This window comes from Mesoplodon bidens, assembly GCF_964165515.1.
Source record: "Mesoplodon bidens genome assembly, contig: HAP1_SCAFFOLD_123, whole genome shotgun sequence".
Classification (NCBI taxonomy): Eukaryota; Metazoa; Chordata; class Mammalia; order Artiodactyla; family Ziphiidae; genus Mesoplodon; species Mesoplodon bidens.
Genome location: NW_027672190.1, coordinates 656,974 through 680,482, shown reverse-complemented (window position 1 = coordinate 680,482; position 23,509 = coordinate 656,974). Strand labels below are relative to the sequence as shown.

Sequence of the window (23,509 nt, the reverse complement as noted above, 5' to 3'; positions counted from 1 at the left end):
ATTGGAGCCTTATTAAACTTCATTCCAACTTATTGCAGAACTTGGACATTTTGTTGGACACTAACAAGGCCCATTCAGCCTCTTTCTCAAAGATGCGATCTACTAGTTTGAGGTCAGTGGATACTTGATGTTCCCACTCTGAACCACAGCTGGGCTAAATGCTACAAAAGAAAAATAGTTTGCTATGAAAGTATAGCATTTGGGGAATGGACCAAGCTCAAAGGGTCAGGAAAGGTTTCTTTCTTTTCTCTCTCTCTCTCTCTTTTTGGTAAATACTTGAAACAGTATGTTTACATCCTTCAGTTGCTTGTTTTTACGCTTGTATTTTTTAAAAATAAATTTATTGATCCATTTATGGCTGTGTGGGGTCGACGTTGCTGCCCGCAGGCTTTCTCTAGTTGCAGCGAGCGGAGGGCTACTCTTTGTTGTGGAGCATGGGCTCTAAAGCAGAGGCTCAGTAGTTGTAGTGCAAGGGCTTAGTTGCTCTGTGGCATGTGGCATCTTCCTGGACTAGGGCTCGAAACCGTGTCCCCTGCACTGGCAGGTGGATTCTTAACCACTGCGCCACCAGGGAAGTCCTTAATGCTTATTTTTCAGTGAAAGGAGTCTGTATTCTTGTTCTGCCCCTTGCTTTTTAGAAAGTGAACTATTTCAGTTCTCTTTAAAAGAGTAGACAAATAAGAGTAGACAAAAATATAACAAATACCCCTGTACTCGTTACTCCAGTTAAGAAATGAAAGATTGAAGATATAAGAGTAACTGGCTCTCTACTTGTCCCTAATCCCTGAATTTACCAGTTACATTCCCCATGCTCTATTCATAGTTTTACTACATATGTATCCATTCAGAAAAGATACATGAAACGATTTTGTGTTTTGAATGTAATATACATGGCATCATAATGTATGTATTCTCTTAACTCAATATACACGGCATCATAACATTTATATTGTCTTAACTCAGGATGCATGGTATCATAATGTTTATATTCTTTTAAAGCTTTCTGGAAGAAGCGATGCTCAAGCCAAGCTCTGAAGGATGAAAGGAGGCAGGGAGGGGTAGGAGACAGCGGAGAGCGGCCCAGAGTGAGGGAGTCGTGATTTATAAGACCTCAAGCCAGGGAAAGGAGTGGAGCATGTTTGGGGAACCGAAAAAAAAAATAGTCCCGTGTAGCTGGAGCAACAGAGTTTGAGAGGAGAGGTAGAAGATGAGGCCGTGGGGGAACAAGGGCCCGATCATGGCAGAGCACTGTTCTCAATTAACTATATTTTTTCCATATCATAAAGGCAATGGAACCAGACAAGTGAATTACAGTGAGCTTGCTACACATTTAGAATAATGGAAAACTTATAATCATGACTCCAGGCTTGCCATTTGTCCTGCAGTTTCGTTTTTGTGTGATTTATTTTTTCCTCCTGAGGCTAATGTTTAAAATGCTCTGCGAAAAGAAACCATGTGGTTCTGTTTCCCTATAGGAGTAAAATGGAAGGAGGATCAAGCAGATTGGAAACCCACACTCCAGTTTTCGTCTAGAAAAAGATCAAGCATTCTGTACATAAGGAGAGACATGGGAGGCATCCCCATGAAAGATTCAGAGACTCCTCCCTGGCAAAGGAACCGGCTGACATAACTAAGGGTAAAAAAAAAGAGAAAGGATGCCCAGCATCTTGTTTCTTCTGCTTTGAAACAATCAGAAATGTGTGATGAGCCTGAAAAGACCACTTCTATACCGAAAAAGAATAAAAAGAGAAGAAAAGGTGCTTTGGGAGTCTATAAGGAAACAGGTATTGTGTACATCCTGGTGGATAAAGAAAACATTGTGGGGGCTTCCCTGGTGGCGCAGTGGTTGAGTGTCCGCCTGCCAATGCCGGACACATGGGTTCGAGCCCTGGTCTGGGAGGATCCCACATGCCGCGGAGCGGCTGGCCCTGTGAGCCGCAATTGCTGAGCCTGCGCGTCTGGAGCCTGTGCTCCGCAACGGGAGAGGCCGCGATAGTGAGAGGCCCGCGCACCGCGATCAGGAGTGGCCCCCACTTGCCACAACTGGAGAAAGCCCTCTCACGGAAACGAAGACCCAACCCAACACAGCCATAAATTAAAAAAAAAAAAAGAGCTGGTGACACGTACGTGCGCCGAGACAGCGCAAATTGGAGGAAAAAAAAAAAAAAAAACCTCAATAGGTTACCAGAGTAATTCAAGGTAAACTACCAATAAAGGATAATTGAGACAGAATTTTTAAAAAAAAGAAAACATTGTGAACACACCCAAGAATTTTAGAAAGCATGTCGATGTCATTTACATTGATGTAAGCAAGCGGCAAAAGTCAACAAAAGGGCCTGAAGCACATTTAGTTACTAAGTCACGTGAAAATGAATCAGAACTGCATGATAAAGTTCGGGGGAAAAAGCATAAAAAAACATCGGAGGAAAGTCACGTCCTGTGATGCTGTCCAGGAGAGTCTGGGTGCAAGCATCACCCTGCCCAGATCAGAATCCCAAGAGCAGGAACCCCAGCCTCCCATGGGCCAAGAAGGTGAAATCGCACAACTACCAGTGTCTGCAGATCAAAGCAAGTCTAAGACAAGAAAGAGGAAGCGTCCAAGTGACCAGGAATTCGAGGCCTTGCCTGCGCCTGAGAGCGCTGAGAACATATACTCAGAGGGATCTCAAGTGATTGGTGCGGTCGGGACTGCAGGGGGCAATCAGGAGTCCAGTGGCCTTAAGAAAAAGTCTAAGAAAAGGAAGAGAAGATCTTCTGTTGATACTGCCGTGGCACCTGCTGGTGAGTTTTCAGTGCTCAGGACGAGCTCTGAGGACACGCGCTTTGATTCAGTGGAAGGTACTGGTACCTTGATTGAAGAAAGTGTGAAACCCAGGCCACAAGAGGAGAAACCCCAGGCCTGTTCGGAATAGGTGCAGAGGTAACGTGTGGGTGTAGAGCCTTCTGATGGTGTGCGTCTTGGGTGTGAAGTCTGCCCGTTACCTCTTTGTTCAGCACGGCCATAGGAAGTGGCAGAAATCATAAAGAGATAGACCATCGAATGTATAGGATGTTGTGCACATTTAACTGAGTAACTTGGCAGGTACCTTGCGTTCTTCATGTACAAAATAAGGCAGTTACAGTCTGTTTTCACTAAGAATTATTCCAGCCCTGAAATTCTATGTATAAGTTTAAAAAGAATTTTAAGACCCCACAATTACCTTGTCTATATGTACAGAGAGAGGAGAAAGGATCAGAGAACTTAGAATGCTACAGAACAGGAAAAAAAACTTGACTTAGGGTTCTCCCTAATAAAAGAAACTTAGATATCGTTCTTTATATAATTATCATTTAAGTATACTGGCCGATGAATAGATGCAGGAATTTTTTTGAAGCACTTTATTTCAGTTCCTGGGAGTTGGGACAGGTTTTCTCCCCTTTTCTACTCTGTGATGTTCTTACATTTGCTAGATTGTCCTGGCTTAAAATAGTTTCACATAGAAGTTAAATGGCAGAGGGCCCAACTCACATCATCCTCTGTGCCCTCTCTTTGGGGACATTTTTAGATCACTGATAATGATGCAGGAATGTTCTCGGCCTGTGGTTCTTAACTTGTATGGGGCTGTGGACCTGTGAAAGCTGTTGACCCTTTGCGCAGACAAATGCGTACAGTTTTGTTTTTGTTTTTGTTTTGTTTCAGTTTCCTGTCTGGGTGGTTAGCTGATGCCCTTGGCTAAGAACACCTTTGCACATCTGGCAGAAAGTCTGTGGGAATGAATTAGTGATAGATACATAGAAGAGTATGTTTTCTTTATACTGCCAAGGGGAAAATATGTGGCCATTGTTAACTTCAAGGAAGCAATTGTAACGATGTAAACCCTGAATATTGACTTAACTAATTAGTAACCATTATTATAAAACAACTCATTGGTGGGGGGGAGGTGTCTTGAGTATCCATGGGTGTAGAAGAGGGCTGAGCTTATGAGGAAGTCAATATCTGAAACAATACAGTTGAGAAATAGTAACATAAGCAATGCCTGGTGGAAATAGGGCTTAAGGCGACATGTTTACCTTCCAGGCAGCCTCTGAGGTGTATCCAAGTTAGTAAAGCTACATTAAAGAGTTCAGACATCACAGACGGAATCAACTCCAAGATCCCTTCCAGCTTTAATGCTGTCTTAGTCAAAGGGAGAGTCACTGTAAGGAAAGAATCTGAAAGCCATTAGGGCACGTGACCTGTCAGTGTTAATCAATCCACTTTTTCTCCTTAGATTAGAACCCACAAATGAAGAAGAAAGCAATTTGGAGTCGGCTATAGATCCTGAAACGAAATATTTATCTGAAGATTCGAGAGATTCAGATAATTCAGACGTGGATTTGGATTCCACTGTGAGGCAGCTCCAGGAGTTCCTCCCTGATATCAAGGAGAGGGCTGCCACTACAATTAAGTGAATATATCGGGATGACTTGGGACGCTTTAAAGAATTTAGAGCCCAGGGTAAGCTTGTGGGACTTGAATATTTGTTGAACTTTTCTATATGCGTAACTAGCCCTGACTTTCTTTTGTGAGTGGTTCATATTTATAGATTCACAAAGAGCATCCCTTAGCTACTTTCAGCTTTATCTCCTTCCAGAATCATTATCTGCACTGTAAAATTACCAAACTGAAGTGCACTAGTTTTCCTCCTCTGTGCCCAACTACTGGTAGGGGAGGCGAGGAAAAACGGGACTAATGGATCCAGGTGATCCACAGACTAGAAGATCAAGCCCGGAAGAAGAGGGGGAGGAGGTTAAGTGGTTGAGACACTGGGAGGGGGGCACAAGTGAAATCAAATTAAAACACGCATATCAACATCATCAGCTTTGATGAGGTGTAATTTCAAGGATATTAATTTGAGGGTGAGCTGGTTGTAGTGGGCATGGCTTCAGGCAACACCCAGCTTGGTCTCCTTCTTGATTTCACTGTGTTACAAGAACCTCCCAGAAAGCTTATTGGGTTTCAGAATGAACTACAAATGTAAGGTTGTGTACTGCAAGTGATAAAAGATTTTTAAAATAAGTTTAAGATTAGGAAAATGTACTGTGTAATGCAGTCAATAATAATGAGACTTGAGTGCTTTGAGTTATGACGAGGAATAGAACGTAAATTTCAGTGACATTGTCCCCACCTCCCCCCAACATATATTCGTAGAGAATATACATGTTCATGTTTGTGCCAGCCAGTTCCCAGCACTGCCTTGGGGGGAGGAGGGGCAGAGGATAGTGAAGTGTGGGGGGGGCGCTTCTTTTAAACTTTTATTTCAACACTGTTTGAATTTTTAATGAATATCTATTACTGTTAATTTATTTCTTAAATAACTGTGTAAAAAGGAATTGATGACACAAGAAAGGTCACATTGGAGTAGGATGGCCAGGGAAGACTTTGGGAGGACAGTGTGGCTTTGGCCGAACTCTGCAGGAGAGCCAATGTCAAGGGCACAAGCAGGGGCTGCTCCCCGATAGGTGGGGAGGAGCTGACGGGTGCTGTTGTGATTGCTAAAGACAAAACGGTGGTTCGCTTTCATTCATTGTTGACAGTTGTGTACCTTTTTCTCCTTCCCCAAATCCTAGGTGTCGCTATTAAATTTGGCAAGATTTCCGTGAAGGAAAATAAGCAGTTAGAGAAAAATGTGCGAGAATTTCTGTCTCTGACAGGAATCGAGAATGCAGACATGCTGCTGTACACAGACAGATACCCAGAGGAGAAATCTCTAATCACCGACTTAAAAAGAAAATACTCGTTTAGATTGCACGTTGGTAAGTTTAGAACTGTGGCCTCTTTGACCATCTGCAGCCTTCCAGCCTTGCACAGATAACCATGGTGAGTATTGAACACAATGCCTGGCCCGTCCAGTACATGCAGTGCATGTTAGCCGCTGCTACGTTAATAGTATTTTTATTGCCAGCCTATACGTTCAGGGATTTGGAATGTGTTCACGTCTCCCAAGGATAGTGCTTTTACAGATTTTCTAACAAATTAGATGATCAGCTTCCAGCTTTCCTACTTGGTAACAATTACGGTTTTGGTTTCTCTTCTTGACCTCTATTGTGTATTTTTTGCATACACTGCACAAAGTACTCTGGTATACACCAGAGTCTCAGACGTTTTTTTTAAGTAGAGCCATTTTTGCGCTTTGAGCTGGAACCCTCCTCTTGGAGGTATCCTGGGGAAGTTAGAAGGTCACGAAGCAATGTAGGTTTGGACTGGAAAAAAAAATCTCTCTTGAATTTAAAGAGGATAATTTCTAAGGTGAAATGCACAAAGGAAAACAGAACAGTGAGCCCCTGCTGGGGGATCCTTTCATCTTTAGAGTGGCAAAGCAGGAAGAAGCTTATTCAATTGCAAAGTTTTTTTGTTTATCTTATGGGGAGCTGCTGGAGTGTGTCCTCCACCTCCAGATTACGGTAAAAGCTCTTTGCCTAATAAGGGTCTTTTCCGTGAATTTAGCAGAACAGAAACTAGAGCCCCTACATACTAAGCATCTAGTTTCCAGAGATGGCCACGGAAACTGGGGATTTTGTATATCTGCTCCCCAAGACGGCTTTCTGCAGGACATAGGAAACCACACCCTCCACCTGGGGTCTAGGATAGCGTGTGCTGTAAAAAGGGGCCCTTCTGGGTTTCTTTTATAATTGCGACTGTGTTTCATGCCACGCTCCGGTTGTCCCTCTGACCACCTCTCTTCCGACTTTAGGTAAGGGCATTGCCTGGCCCTGGAAACTCATATACTGTCGAGCAAAGAAGATGTTTGATGTCAACAATTACCAAGGCAGGTAAGAAAAAACTTGAGCAGAGCATTTCTCTAGTCTTTGCTGATACTGTAAATCAAAACGTACACAACAAAATCGTGAAGAGTTTCGTGTGTGAAACCAGATGTGCCGTCAGGTGTATGTCTCCAAAGTCCCTTTCAGTTTCCACCTCTTGAATAAATCTTCTGTCATCTTCCCCTTTCTAAATCCCTGGCTTTTACTTTATGCTGTCAATTGTAGCATTCTCCACGCGCTGCCTCTTAGCGTCACCTGTGCAGTTTTCTCGGCAGTCTCCTAAGTTGTAAGCTCCTTGCGAACCCAGACTTTCCTTCTCAGTGTGATGTGTGCCCTTCAGCACTGAGCCCAGTGCTTTGGGTTTTCAGTAAATATTTGAAGGTGGGGGTGAGCATTTGTGTGAGGTCATTTAAGTGTGATTCGGTAACATCAATGCAGAGCTTCATGTGGCGGTAGCCTTTCTGTCCTCCCTTTTTTCCTAAATAAAATACCCAATTATGTTCTGTTTCCAACATTCCAAATAAATCAAATGTAGACTGAGCGTCAGTGGTGGGTAAGCACTCTGCTTAAGGACAAAGGGATGAGGAAGAAAGCATCAGCTCCTACCCTTGAGGGCCCAGACAGCCACCTAGGGCTCAACTACTGATCTCACTTCCAGGAGGCAGATGGAGTGAATCTGTCACGGCCAGTTGGGTCCTACTGAGCGCCGTGATCTTGAATCAGGACATAGGTACTATCAGAACGTAACATTGATATGACCTCGGCTTCTTTTTAAAAATTTTTACCAAAAGAAATAAACCGGAAGTAGAGGAAAGGCGCCTCCACACAGACTGAAACCTGCCCTCTCTTTTTCCCAAGCCCCCGCCATGTACTTTAAGGAAATTCACTAAGGGTGACATTTTAAGTGGGACCAAAATGATGCTTTTGGTAAATGAATGAGGTAACCTGTTTTTCTACCTGTTACATCACTGTGGGAAATGGCATTTTTCAAATAATGAAGGTCTGTCATTCTGATAATAAAGTTCATTCACTGGTACCATATTACTTGTGTTGTGCTGACCATTTACCCTTAAAGTATGTTTCCAACTTAAGGAACTCTTAAGTGAAAAAACCATAGAAAGTCAAAAATCAAAGAATTGTAAGGCTCCAAGGGGCCATGGAGGTCAGTACACCTGTTTCCTCATTTTCGTACACTCTGTTTTTCTCTCATGTCCTCTTTTTTGTTGCTTCAAGGGTACTTTTAAGTCTTGTTTAAATCTCAGGAAGACCCTGCTTGCCTTATAAAGGAAACTGCTAAAAAGCTTGATTCTTAATGGTGAAGGATTTCACATCTCTGTTCACCATGCTCTGCATTTTAGATCCATTTCTGAGAATGCTAGGATCTTACTGTCCCCCGGTAGTTGTGGATCATCCTCATTAGAAATGGTTAGTATTTTATTAGGGCTGCTTTTGTGTTGCATTAGTAATAACATAAACTACCACTTCTGACCCCTCTTCCTTCCCACCAAAAAGGAATTATAAAATGTCATAATGATGGCTTTTTTTCCCTTAAACATTTAAGATGTTTAATCTCAAAATCTGCATATATTATAGTGCACTTTAGTTCTTTTCTTTTAATGTATTTGCTTTTATGTGGGATTGCTGCCTCTTAACTTCCTTAAACTGTGACCGATTTGTGCTAAGGCATCTGTCACATCTTTTATTTTTGTCTGTGTTCGGTCTTTGTTGTTGCACACGGGCTTTTTCTAGTGGTGGCGAGCAGGACCTACTCTTCGTTGCAGTTTGTGGGCTTGTCATGGCGGTGGCTTCTCTTGTTGTGGAGCATGGGCTCTAGGCGCACGGGCTTCAGTAGTTGTGGCTCCCAGGCTCAGTAGTTGTGGTGCACAGGCTTAGTTGCTCCACAGCATGTGGGATTTCCCAGACCAGGGATCGAACCCATGTCCCCTGCATTTGCAGGCAGGTTCTTAACCACCGCGCCACCAGGGAAGTCCCTGTCTCATCTTTATTGAGCACCTGTTGTCTGTCAAGCATTACCGGGTTCCAAAGTGTAGAAAACTGACAGGGTCCCCACCCTCCGAGGACTTCCCCTCCAGAGCTGTGCTGTCCATCCATGTGACCACCAGCCTCATGTGGCCATGGAGCACTTGAACTGTGGTTAGTCCAAGCTGAGATGCGCTGAAGAGTGAAGTATACAATGGACTTAGAAGGCTTGGTGTGGAGAAGAGAGTGTAAAGTATCTCATTCATACTTTTAGGTTCTGATTACATGTTGAAATGGCTGCATTTTTAGTATATTGAGTTAAATAAGATATGTTATTAATTCATTAAAACTAAATAAAATTAGGGACTTCCTTGGTTGTCCAGTGGTTAAGACTCCGTGCTTCCACTGCAGGGGGTGTGGGTTTGATCCTTGGTTGGGGAACTAAGATCCCACATGCCGCATGCTGCCGCTAAATAAAACCCCCAAACACATGGAAGGCAGAGTGGAATGGTGGAAAGTGGTCCTTGGTGATTTGACTGAGCTCCTGGATTAAGCTCACCCTAGGGCCCACTTGTATCTGGACTTTTCAATTGCCTGAGCCAATAAATTATCTTTAAAAAAATTAATAAAATTAATTTTCACCTGACCACTAGAAAATTCTAAATGACATCTGTGGCTCATATTTCCATTGGCCAGTGGTGGCCTAGACGAAGGGTCAGATAAACCAGGGAAGCCACGAGCGTACAGTTGCCAGTGGTGACGGGGGCAGTGAGAGAGCAGCAGAGTGTCCTGTGGGAGAGGACAGCAGGACACCTCCAACCAGGTGGTCAGGGAAGCCCTCTCTGAAGATGCACCATTTAAGCTGCTTCTGAAGAGCTTGCAGGAGCTTTCCAGCGGTGGAGGGAGGCCATTCCCAACACAGGTCCAGAGGCTTCGAGGTGAGAAAGGCCGATAAGGCCAATAGGGTTGAACTTAGGGAGCACCGAGCTTTGCAGGCACAGTCAGAAGTTTGGGTTTTATTGTGTGAAGCCTTTATGGATTTGGCTGGGGAATAGCATGATCAGATTATTTGCCCTGGCCTCTGTGTAAGTGAGCCAGGGACTGCGGTGACTGACTTACAGGGTGCTCATGGTTGCGATGCCGAGACAGGAAGTATCTGGGCTCAGGACCTTGGTAGGACTGCGCTGAGCAGGTTTCCTGACAGCCCGCCCTATACGGCTTCTCCCAGCGTCACAGCGTGCTGCAGTGAGAATAGTGGTTTTAAGCTTGTGGTTAACGCTTAGCTGTGATCTGTTTTCCCTTCCTCTAAGGTATAGCAAAGGAGATACCGAGAAGCTAAAGATATACCAGTCCCTCCATGGAAACGACTGGAGAAAGATTGGCGAGATGATGTCTGGAAGTAGCCTCTCTGTGGCCCTGAAGTTCTCCCAGATCAGCAGTTGTAAGTCGTGGTCTCTAGAGCCCACTTTGGTGAACAAATCAGCCCACAGTGGCCCAGGGCCCAGGCATCACTGCAGGCCTGTCTTCTGAGAGAGTCATCACTCTTTCAGCCATTCTCTTACTGATTCATTTATTTCTTCATGCATATTGATGCAGCCTTTATTCACCAGACTGATTTCTGCCACACGTTATGTCAGTAGCTTTCAGTGTGACTCCAACTGCCAGGTAAACTGAAACCCACTCAGCCGGTGGGCAGGAGAACCTGGGCCACCAAGGTCCTTTCCCCCAGGTGACCAGGGAAACCATCAAAGGGAGGGCCTGTTAGTCAGGGACGTTTCCCAAAGCCAGTGTCAGTCGTCTCTTGTCTGTTCTCTTCTTTCATAAAAAGCTTCCTTGGTTATATTCTTCACCTTAAAAAGTCCCCAGTTGCTTTCAGAAGACAGTCCTTAGTGGGTGTTAGCTTCAGCCCAGAGGCTCACATGCTCCGGCCCTGCAGGCAGAGCCGTGCAGCGGGTCCCAGCAAGGCGTCTGCATGTCCGCACGTGGTAAACTCTGAGGTGGTGGAGACCACGCCTTTTGTGCCACCAACTCTGGCCACCGGTGCCACGCGAAGACTCAGCACAGCCAATTCTGCCAGTTTCCAAGAAGTAAAGCAAACATCTGGATTTGCACGTGTGTGTGAAATCAAGATCTTTTTTTTCTTGGGACTCTCTTTTTTAAAATAAATAAATTTATTTATTTATTTATTTATTTATTTATTTATGGCTGTGTTGGGTCTTCGTTGCTGTGAGCGGGCTTTCTCTAGTTGCGGTGAGCAGGGGCTACTCTTTGTTGCAGTGTGCGGGCTTCTCAGTGTGGTGGCTTCTCTTGCTGTGGAGCATGGGCTCTAGGCGCGCTGGCTTCAGTAGTTGTGGCGCACAGACTCTAGAGCGCAAGCTCAGTAGATGTGGCACATGGGCTCAGTAGTTGTGGCTCGTGGGCTCTAGAGTGCAGGCTCAGAAGTTGTGGTGCATGGGCTTAGTTGCTCCATGGCATGTGGGATCTTCCCAGACCAGGGATTGAGCCCGTGTCCCCTGCGTTGACAGGCGGATTCTTAACCACTGCCCTACCAGGGAAAACCCTCTTGGGATTCTCTTGATTTTTAAATATTCATCCAAATTGTTATTGGGGAAATAGTAACAATAACATTCTGTAGGCCAGATCGAAGATATCTGTAGCCTTCCAGCTTGAGGCCTCTTCCTTAGCATGACTGTGAGCATGTAGACAAGAAGAGCGAATCATAGAAGCTTTTGATGCCCTGCACCAAGGACTGGCTTTAGGAATTTACAGGTGCTGGGACTTCCCTGGTGGTGCAGTGGTTAAGAATCCACTTTTCCACTTCAGAGGGCATGAGTTTGATCCCTGGTCAGGGAACTAGGATCCCACATGCTGCAGAGCAACTAAGCCCACTCTCTGCATCTAGAGAGAAACCTGTGTGCCACAACGAAGGTCCTACGTGCTGCAGCTAAGGCCGAACACAGCCAAATATTTTTTTTAATTAAAAAAATAGCTTAATGAGTGCAATATGTTAAAAAAAGAAAGAAAAAAAGAAATTCACAGGTGCCTTCATCAAGTACTGTGGTGACGCCATTGTAGCTGTTAATTTCACTCCAGAAACTCTTGGGGAGAGTTATTTATATAACATGAAAGTCGTTTGGTTATTCTCTTTCCACTAAATGTTTGGGAACCTCACAATTTCTTGCAGTAGGTATTACTCTTAGAAACAGGAAGAACAGCTTTCTCGAAGATAAAAAAAAAGATTGCATTAAGAAAGGATTTGTTTTCTTTGCAGTTGGTTGTGTATGTGTGTGTGTGTGTGTATGTGTGTGTGAGTGTGATTGGTCCTTAAAAGGAATCTATGGCCACTTTTGTAGTTTCATTTTGATTTGCATGTAACTGATAGTTTTTTTGGTTTTGTTTTGTTTTGTTTGGCTGCGTTGGGGCTTCATTGCTGCGCGCGAGCTTGTTCTAGTTGTGGCGAGCGGGAGTTACTCTTTGTTGTGGCGTACGGACTTCTCATTGCCGTGGCTTCTCTTGTTGCAGAGCACGGGCTCTAGGTGCGCAGGCTTCAGTAGTTGTGGCATAAGGGCTCAGTAGTTCTGACATGCGGACTCTAGAGCACAGACTTAATAGTTGAGGCGCGTGGGCTTAGTTGCTCCCCGGCATGTGGGAACCTCCTGGACCAGGGCTCGAACCTGTGTCCCCTGAACTGGCAGGCGGATTCTTAACCACTGCACCACCAGGGAAGTGCATAACTGATAGTTTTATGTTTGTGTAATTGAGATGTTGCCCATTGTCTTCTGAAAAGTGTCTGATTTACCTTTTTGTTTATAAAGGCTTTATTTTGGGACTTCCCTGGTGGTCCAGTGGTAAAGAATCCTCCTTCAGATGCAGGGGACGCTGGTCGGGGAACTAAGATCCCACATACCGCAGGGCAGCTAAGCCCGTGTTCCACAGCTGCTGAGCTCACGCACCCTGTAGCCCATATGCCACAAACTACAGGGGCCATGCACCACAACTAGAGGGAGAAAATTCACACGCCACAACTAGAGAGAAGTCCGTGCACCATAACAAAGAGCCTGCGCTGCAACAAAAGATCCCACGTGCTTCAACAAAGATCTCATGTGCCGCAACTAAGACCCAACACAGCCAAAAAAATAAAGAAAATAAATAAATTAAGGGAAAAAAAAGACTATTTTTCTAGAGCAGTTTTGGGTTCACAGGTAAAGTGAGAGGAAGGTACAAAGACTTCCTACTTATCTCCTGCCCTACACATGCACGGCACACCCCCATTCTCAACAACCCCCAGCAGAGTGGTCCATTTGTTACAATCCGTGAAGCTACCTTGACACATCTTAACCCCCCAGAGTCCACAGTCCACATTAGGGTTCACTCTTGGTGTTGTAGCTTCTGTGGGTTTGGAGAGATGTCAAATGACAGATACCCCTCATCATCATTTTGTTGTTAATATTGTGTTTGAAAGCAAATAGATGAGCAACTTCAAGACCATCCTTTTATGTCAACAGAAAGAAATCATGGTGCTTGGAGCAAGACGGACACCCAGAAACTAATCAAGGCTGTTGAAGAAGTGATTCTAAAGGAAATGTCTCCCCAGGAGCTAAACGAGATGGATTCTAAACTCCAAGAGAATCCTGAAGGTCGCCTGTCAGTTGTTTGGGAAAAACTGTACAAAGGCATATCCTGGGTAGAAGTGGAGGCAAAAGTGGAAACCAGGAATTGGATGCAGTGTCAAAGTAAGTGGTAAGTTTGAGGCTTCTTACATAAATTTCAACAAGAAGCATTCCCTGCCCCTCTCTCAGCAACTTCCGGAGAGGGGTGGACTGCTGAGGTTACTAAGAATATCTGTAACTAACACGTGGAAAGCCTTACAGTAGGTCAAGAATGATCCTCTCTAATCCGCTGCTCCAACCACTTCAATATCGAAAGCTGATTTAAGTTAGCATTTAACCACCCCTGATTCATTGTGTGGCTTCTTCATAAAGAACTTGGACCTTTTTATTCTATTTATTTATTTATTTAATTGAAGTAGAGTTGATTTACAATGTTGTGTTAGTTTCTGGTGTACTAAGTGATTCAGTTGTGCATATATATTATTTTTTTTGATTCTTTTCCAATGTAACTTATTACAAGATAGTGAATACAGTTTCCTGTGCTGTACAGCAGGACCTTGTTGTTTATCTATTTTATATATAGTAGTTTGTATCTGCTAATCTGCAATTTCAAATTTATTCCTGCCCCCTTTCCCCTTTGGTAACCATAAGTTTGTTTTCTGTATCTGTGAGTCTGTTTCTGTTTTGTAAACAGAACTTGAATCTTTTTAATATTGAATATTGACTTCTGATTTCTTCACTCTGTCCCTTTCTTCATAAAACAAGATTGTTACCTATTTATAGCATGAAAGAAATACAAAATTAACGTCTGGATATTTAGGAGGGAAATCACAAGTGTAGTGATCAGTAATACCTCCACCTTTTTACTTTTGCTTTCTAATTCAGCAGTTCCTCTGTCTTCATCCAAAGCAGGGCAGTCATACTCTTTCATCCTAGAACATCTTTAGGTACATCCATCATGAAGAAGTAGTTTCGGTCCAGATGTTGCTGCATGTTCTTTGCCCAACGTAGCTTTTCCCAGCCCTGGAGGGATTCCGAGCTAACTTTCAGCTGCAACATGACAGCTTGAAGCAGTGGTTCTACAGCCCACGACCCAGGTCTCCTGTGTAAACGGGGCTCCATCATCCTGCATAAAGGGGGCTCCGTCATCTTGACCATTAAAGAAGAATGAAATCCAGAGTGGGCATGTTGTACGTTAAAAGCAAACTGCTAGATTATACTGAGTATTGTTTATATACCTTACCGTTCTGCTGTAGAATATTTATCTTACTAGAAGACTACCCTCAGGAAATAAGGACAGATAATGTTTTGGGGGGGAAGTGTGTAATATGGAGGAACCAGAGCCCTTTCTACCCCTATATCTTAGGCTTAAAAAAAGGAGTGGGGACTTCTCTGGTGGTGCAGTGGTTGAGAGTTTGCCTGCCGATGCAGGGGACATGGGTTCGTGCCCTGGTCCAGGAAGATCCCACATGCCGCGGAGCGGCTAGGCCTGTGAGCCATGGCTGCTGAGCCTGTGCATCCAGAACCTGTGCTCTGCAACGGGAGAGGCCACAACAGTGAGAGGCCTGCGTACCGAAAAAAAAAAAAAAAAAAAAAAGGAGTGGGGGCTTCCCTGGTGGTGCAGTGGTTAAGAATCCGCCTGCCAATGGAGGGGACACGGGTTCGATCCCTGGCCTGGTAAGATCCCACATGCCGTGGAGCAACTAAGCCCGTGTGCCACAACTACTGAGCCTGCACTCTAGAGCCTGTGAGCCATAACTACTGAGCCTGTGTGCCACAACTACTGAAGCCCACCTGCCTAGAGCCCGTGCTCTGCGACAAGAGAGGCCACTGCAATGAGAAGCCCATGCACCGCAATGAAGAGTAGCCCCTGCTCGCCACAACTAAAGAAAACCCACGTTCAGCAATGAAGACCCAACACAGCCAAAAATAAATAAATTATTAATTAATTACTTTTAAAAAAGGAGTGGGTTATAAAGCCTCGGTTGGAAGATGATATGTCAGTGTCTTAAAAAGGAAATGATGAAGGGGAGCCGTGCTTCAGAATCAGCATAATTAAATAACATGCAAGGGTTCTTTTTTAATTTGAAGAAAAAAGTAGGAAACTTGAATGCTGAGCATAGGTTTACTTCATGAAACATTGAAATGGCATCAGCGGGTACATTTCAAACCAGTGAACATGGGCGGCTATTCGTAAAAACTGTCAGTTTCTCTGTGTGTGCCTCATGTACCTCCCTGCTCAAGAAAGTAAATGTCACAGCTCATGATCTGTCCATCAGATTGTGACAGATTTCACTCTTCAAGAGAAGCACTTTTTAAATATTTTTAATTGGGCTGCTTCTCTCATTAGGAACTTCAGGGAACCCTTTCCCTCAGCCTTGAACTTGGGGCCTTAGAGGAATCATGGAGTCATTGATCACTTTAGTAAATCTGTGTAGTTTGGTGTTTCAGCAGCTATAATGGTAATAAGAGCAATATCTCTCTGTTTGATAAACAAGCAAAAATAAATTGAGTCTACACAGCATCCTTTAGCACCTGCAAGCAGGCTTATTCTTTTTTTTTCCTCCCTTTTATTATACTGTTTATTATGGAAATTGTGTAACACACACCAACTTAGAACTCCTTGTATCCATCACTCATTTTCAATAACCATCAACTTTCTATCTCTTTATTTACCCTCTCCCACTTTAAAAAACTTTTAAAAAGGTATATTCTTGATGGTGGTAAATCTTAGCTGTGATGAGTTGCAAAAGTTATAAAGTGGTTCTGAATAAGGACAATTTAAATGAGGAAAACAAAGGACATTTTAATGGAAACTTTACCCCGAAAATAAACTGTTTTTCTTTCTTTCAATGTAGGATGGAAATTCTAACCAAGAAGAGGACAAATGGTCGGGACGTATACCGGGGACTTAATGCCCTACAGGCCAAGATCAACCTCATTGAAAGGTACAGAAATAGAAAGTGACGATATTTTACCCGTTTTCCTCTCTAGCCAAAGAGTAATTGTTAAACAGCAGAATCTGCAGTAAGATTACCACGGTTCATATTCCTGTTCCAGCTCTTTCTATGTGCATGACCTTGGATGTGTTTCCTGCCTTTCTAGTTCTTGGTTTGTTCATCTTAAATGAGGATGATAATAACAGTACCTGCCTCTTAGTGTTATTGGCCGAAGAAATGAAAATGCATGCAAAACGTAGCATGCACTCAATAAACATAGCTCTTTGAGTCTTTAAGGCTTTCACATAGACATTGCTTACTTCTGTCCATTGGAAAATGGAGGTAAATACTTCAGGCCGAGCCCTACTGCTCTCTAGCATGCATTAGTTGGCGTCACTGCTGCTTGGTCTTTAGTTTTGTCTTTGAGTTCCTGGTCCGTGCAGAGTCCTCCCTCCCCTGATCGACAGGGAGACACAGAACTGTTTTACAAAGACTGCGAGTCTAGTGGACCTGGCCTCATGTCCAATGAGGAACAGCAAAGAGCAGAAGAAACCTTTGGATTCTGGCCGCCCTGTCCAGCTTCATTATTCTTGCGCTCTGTCAGGAAGCCTGCTTCTCCTTCATTGGTGGGCTTCCTCGTTCTCCACGCTGGCCTGGCTGGGGTTTTTCTCCTCTACCAGAGACAGCAGAGACTAGCAGAGCCAAGGAGGGCATCTCACATCAGGCAGGCCTGGGTTCCAATGTGGGTACCCCCTATGAATCATGAAACCTTGAGCCAATGACCCGAGCTCTCAACCCTGATTCCTGGCCTGTGGAAAGGACATAATCCCCTAGCTTCATCAGGTGGTGTTGAGGGTAAATGGATTAGTGGGTATCAAGGTCTTAACCCAGTGTTTGTCACTTAGTAAGTGCTGAGTACACATGTATACTACTCTTGTGTGTCTACATTGAATGGTGAAGTTGTGTTTTTGTTTGTTTGGTTGGTTGGTTTTTAATATTGTATTTATTTATTTGGTTGTGCCGTGTCTTAGTTGCAGCAGGCAGGTTCATTAGTTGTGGCATGCAGACTCTTAGTTGTGGCATACATGTGGGATCTAGTTCCCTGACCAGGGATCAAACCCGTGTGCCCTGCATTGGGAGTGTGGAGTCTTAACCACTCTGCCACCAGGGAAGTCCCTGTGTTTTCTTTTTTTTTTAATTGAAGTATAGTTGATTTACAATGTTGTGTTTAACCTTTGCTATACAGCAAAGTGACTCAGTTATACATATATATATTCTTTTTCATATTTCATTCTTTTCTATTATGGTTTATCACAGCATATTTAATATAGTTCCTTGTGAAGTTGTGTTTTTTACTAGGCTTGGTGGGAGATGCAAAGGGCTCAGGAGGAGGAAGGGTGATTTTTTGGTCTGTAGCTCACCCCAAGACCTTGGGCTGACCTTGGGTTAGCATGCCAGTGACACTGGGCCTGTGTAACAGGGGAGCTGGAGCAGGGGTGAACACGCTGAGGCCTTCCAGCTCTTAATATTCTGTGAGCCCATGAAGATGTGGATCCTGTTGATTTTTGGCTTGAAAACTTAATTTTTATTTTTTCTCATAGGTTGAATGAAATAAATGTGGAAGATGTTAATGAAATAGACTGGGAAGATCTTGCTAGCACCATAGGGTAAGGCCATTTGTTTAATATTAATCTAATGAAAAAATCAGAGAGGAGTTCTAATAAATGCCTCTCAGATTTGAAGAACAGGACTGAAATTCCTGCTGCTTATGGAACTCATCTATAAATTGTATTTGTGTATATATGTATTGGGAACACCCTGTCTACGTACCAGACCAGGTAAATCAGACCTGTGCTCCCTCTGCTCCAACCACCACCGCCACCCCAAGACACCTGAGAAGAGTGAATGAAATGTGTGCAGAGTCTCTTAAAAGCTTCATGGAGCACACCAGCTATGACTGGGATGAAGAACCCATGGTCCCTTTGCCCATAATTAGCCTTTTACCATTTGCCACATTGACTTTATCATCCCTCCCTTTCCCGCTCCCTTCTACAAGGGAATAGAATTCTTTCCCTTAACCGTTTCAGTGTTAGTGGTGGACGCCATGTCTTCAGCAAGGCTGTTATTCTGCATCAGCACAGTGATCGTACTGAGGGCACCTGACACTGATGCACTACTATTGTCTAAAACACAGCCCCCATGCAAATTTCACCCAGCGTCCCAGTCCTGTCCTTTATAACACTTTCCCCCTGATTTAAGATCCAGTCCAGGATCTGTCTCCTTAGAGTCTTCTAAACAGCAGAGTTGTTCTGCCTTTTCTTTTCTTTTTTTTTAATTATTGGAGTATAGTTGATTTACAGTGTTTCAGGTGTACAGCAAAATGATTTCTGTTATAGATTTTTTTAAATTTATTTATTATCTTATTTATTTAATTTTGGCTGTGATGGGTCTTGATTGCTGCGCGTGGGCTTTCTCTAGTTGGGGCGAGCAGGGGCTACTCTTCATTGCGGCTCGCGGGCTTTTCATTACGGTGGCTTCTCTTGTTGAGGAGCACGGGTTCTAGGCGCGTGGGCTCAGTAGTTGTGGCTCGTGGGCTCTAGAGCACAGGCTCAGTAGTTGTGGTGCACAGGCTTAGTTGCTCTGCGGCATGTGGGATCTTCCTGGACCAGGGCTCGAACCCATGTCCCCTGCAGTGGCAGGCAGATTCTTAGCCACTGCACCACCAGGGAAGTCCCTCCATTATAGGTTATTACAAGACATTGAATATAGTCCCCTGTGCTATACACTAGGTCCTTGTTGTTTATCTATTCTATATACAGTAGTGTGTATCTGTTAATGCCTTTGTCTTCTACGATGTTGAAATTGTGGGAAAATACAGGCTAGTCATTGTGGAGAACTTGCCTCAGCTGGGGAGTTTGTCAGACGCTTCCTCACTGTTAGATTCGGGTTTTGTATTTTACACGGGAATCAGTCACGGGGGAGGCTGTGTTTGTGTCACCAGGTCACATCCCATCATGAGGCATGTGGTTCTGATTTTGATCCCCTGGCTCTGGCGGCCTCTGCCACACTGCCCCACTGTAGAAAAGTAAGTTTTTCTCTTGGTGAAAAGAAACGGCCACGGGGAGATATTTTGAGACCACATCAAGCTCCTGTTCCTCTTCGGATTTGCCTCAGTGGTTTCGGTGTGCTGTTCCTTTGCATTTCTCCTCCGAGGAGTGAGATTTCATCGGTTGTCACTGTCTGTCTTCATTGCTATGGTCCTTGCATTTTCAATCAGTTCCTGCCACTGGAGGAGAGGCCATCACTCTGAAGACCTGAGTTCACTGCTGGCCAAGCAACAGAGAGCTGGCTGGCAAAGCACAGTCCCTCTAAGCAATGCAAACTGTTGAGCATCACAGGGCTCAGGGGTTGGTGGGCTTTGGGAGGTGGGGATGTTGAGGGACTGTCTGGCCTTTAGTTCGGGAAGGGTGCTGAGGGGAACAGGGCTGCCACAACCTGGCTGCCTTTCAGAAACGTGGCTGCTGGCGTGAGGTTGTCACTGATCCATTAGGAAGGGTGTAAACTGGTTCTGCTGGTTAGTTATTTACACCTTGGGATTATGGACAAAGAACAATCAGTCCTTTTTTTTTAACTTGGAGAATTGGAATCTTTTCGTGGCAGGCCCTGTTGGGAGTCACAGACACATGCCCATGGTTCCAAACCCTTTCCTCTTCTAGCTCGTCTCAGGGGTGGGGCACCAGCTCTTGGGTGTGGGTCCCTGAGAGGGGAGGGTGTTAGGGGCTTTGAAGGAAGGCTGTCCTGCTGTGTACCCCACCAACTCCCATCCTAAGAAGTATTCATGTCGACAGGTCCCTCCCTTTGTAATATCAAACCCCTTTTGAAAAATCTGACTTTTCCAATAAATGTTTGTGTATCTTGTGACATTGCCACAAATCACATTTCTTAAATTAAAATGGGTTTTTAATGATTTTAAGTAGAATTATATACTTAAATATTGATTGTTCTGGTTAAGGTTTAGAAATCTCAAAACTGTAAAACAGACATCATGGCATCCAGTCAAATACCATTGGAAATAGTACATCCTCAAAGTTTTAATAACGAATTAAAACAGTGAAAATAATTAAATTAGAAGTTCGGTCTCTTCAGGTTCTTTAAGCCTCCCTTGTGAATTGTTTAGGCAGGATTTTAAAGAAAGCATCTCCACCTAATGAGATGTAACACCTACTTCGTTTGAAAATGTCCAGGTCAGTTATTGTTACTTCTTGAAGCCTGAGCTTTGATCTGCAGAACAACCTGGGTGTGGGGCGCTGTGGGAAGAGGGAAGGCATAGATGCCCTAGATCTTGGGCTTTGCAGTCAGGTGGACCGGGCGTCAAGTCCTGGGACTCTGCTCATAATTTAGCCAGCCTTGGGCAGGTCATTCCCTCACTTGCCTCTGCGTAACGGTTTCCTCATCTGTGCAGCTTTGTAACAGCACCGTGATGACGACGACAGCAAGGAGACAGTGCGTGTCATGCCATGCACACGCGGCGGGCAGCTGCTGCCATGAGGAGGCAGAGAGAGCCCAGCCATCTTGTACTTCCACATACCTAGCAGATCCAGTTATTCCCACTAATCATATAACAACTAGATTAATTAATTACTGAAACAAATATGCCACGCTTTTGTGGCTTAGGAAGTGAGTGCCCAGGAAGTGAAGTTAGTGATTTTCACTTTAAAAAAATATTTAAGATGTGGTTGTTTCTGTCCTACTTATTGTAAATGAAAAGTGGATTTGACTCACCAGAATATCGTAAGCATCCACTTTATTTAGCTTTGTAAAGTAAAAAATCCAGACCCCTGCCTTTGCATTGTGACAAATATATAGTTAGCCTGAAGGTAGTGGTTAAGAGTGTAGGATTTGTGAAATGTTGCCATTGGCAGCAACACGGATGGACCTAGAGATGATCATACTAAGTGAAATAAGCCACACAGAGAAAGACAAATAGCATAGGATATCAATTATATGTGGAATCTTTAAAAAACTGATACAAATGAACTTACTTACAAAACACAAATAGACTCACAGACATAGAGAACAGACTTATGGTTACCAAAGGGTTAGCGGGCGGGAGGTAGGGGGATAACTTAGGAGGCTTGGATTAACATATACACACTACAGTATGTAAAATACATAAACAATAAGGACCTACTGTATAGCACAGGGAACTATACTCAATATCTTGTAATAATCTATAATGGAAAAAAAAATCTGAAAAAATTATATATATATATATATATATATATATGTACAACTGAATCTTTCTGCTGTACCCTTGAAAGTAACACAACGTTATAAATTAACTATACTTCCATTAAAAAACACTGATATCAAAAAAAAAGAAAGAAAAAAGTAGAATTTGGAGTGGACCCAATTGAAGTCCCAGCCCTTCCCCCCTATTCACTGTAAGATCTTGGGCATCTTCTCTTGGGTTCCCCATCTCCAAAACGAGGGATAAGCATAGGAGGCCCCACACAGAGTGGTCGTGAGGGTTATTTGTTGCTCTGCGGAGAGCCCTCAGGGTGGGGCTGAAGACAATGTTAGCATCAGCCCCTGTGAGCTAGTGTTACACCTTGTCTTCTCAACTGGTAGTTTAGATTATTCTAGTTTAGACAGAATCCGTGTTGTTGTACTTCTGTTTTTCTTCCTTTTGTGTGTGTGTGTTTAACCAGATGAACAATAGCTTTTCATACGTGTCTTATTTTTCTCACATGTGTAGACATGAGGATTAAGAAAGCTGCTTAGGTCTGTAGACCACCCCTCAATCAATGCACTTAGTACACAGGACTGAAATGATTAATTTTTAAACTGCCACTAACTTTTTGACACCTTTTCCTTTCTAAAGGGGTGTTCCTCCATCTTACGTCCAAAGTAAATTTTATAAGCTGAAAGCTTCCTGTGTTCCGTTTTGGCAGAAGAAGACTTTTCCAGGTCAGTATTTTCGATATCTGAATAGTTAAAAACGCAGCATATGGGGACACACGCTGGTAGTGTGACCTTGGGTAGTGACTTTTGGGAACCTCAGATTCTTCAAATGGAAAATGGTAAAAATTGGCAAATTATAACCCCTACCTGACAGGACTTTCAAAAGTACTAAATGAGATAATGAGCTTGAGAAGTGTGGTCACCAGGCGGCCGGGCGTTTAGCAAGCACTGGGTGAGGAGCTGCGAGTGCTTCTGGATTGCACAGCACACATGCTTACACCACATGCCTGCACACACACTGATCCACAAAAAACTGGAGGTACAGTTTCTTCTCTGCAGCCATTTGTAGGTGGTTTACATATGTAATTCCCAAACCTGGACTATCGGAGTCAGGTGGGGAACTTGGGAAAAAAGATACATACCTGGGTCTCATCCCAGACCCAGTCGATCCTAGTCTCTAGTCTGGGTCCAGAGGCTAGATTTTTCTCTAACAAGCTCACAGATGAGTCGCCAGTGGCCTGCCCAGCATCATTGTTTGGGAACCACTGGTTCAGGTAACACTGCACCCTGCAGTGTGTGACAAAATGCTCCTTGCTTTCAGCGGACAGCACTTCCTGGGTTTGAATCCTGGCTTCGCCCTCCTGACTCTATGACTTTGGATGAGCTTCATGTCTTTATGCCTCATTTGAAACACGGGTGAACAATAGTGCCTACCTCATAGCATTTTTGAGAGGATTGAATGAGTGACTATGAATAAAGCAGTTAGAGCCAGGTCTTGCACACAGTAGTGCCAGTAACAATGCATTGTCATCATCTGTGCCATCCGTCCTTTGACCTTGGGAAGAGGCTTTGTCAGATCATCTCAAGATTCAGTTTCTTTTCTTTAGAGATTATAGACTACCTTCATGAGACTAGTCTACCGTTGCTTCAAGAAAAATTAGAGAAGAAGATGGAGAAAAACGGGACTGAGATCCAGACTCTGGCAACCCCCAAGCCAGTCTTCCTGTTTCGAGACATCTTTTGTTGTGACGATGACAGTGAGGGAGAAGACGGAGATGAACAATGTTAAGCGGCTGATACTCTCTTGTCCATTTTTCTAGGTCTGGTTGTGTTTATGTACGTGTCAATAATGCTATTTCCACTATTGATTTTACTGAAGAAGGTGCAACAGCCAAAGGAAGGGTATGAAAATAATAACATACTGTGGAACATTAAAAATTGATTCACATTTCA

General features: G+C 43.8%; 1 pseudogene across 1 annotated transcript; it reads left to right on the top strand.

The window, feature by feature from the left end:
• Positions 1-1,482: 1,482 nt before the first annotated feature.
• On the top strand, positions 1,483-23,509 carry LOC308610500 (transcription termination factor 1-like; annotated as a pseudogene). Its single transcript has 11 exons — positions 1,483-1,819; positions 2,255-2,920; positions 4,251-4,477; positions 5,590-5,775; positions 6,714-6,792; positions 10,074-10,204; positions 13,269-13,503; positions 16,232-16,321; positions 17,914-17,979; positions 22,197-22,282; positions 23,164-23,509. The product of its transcript is annotated as a transcription termination factor 1-like (transcript).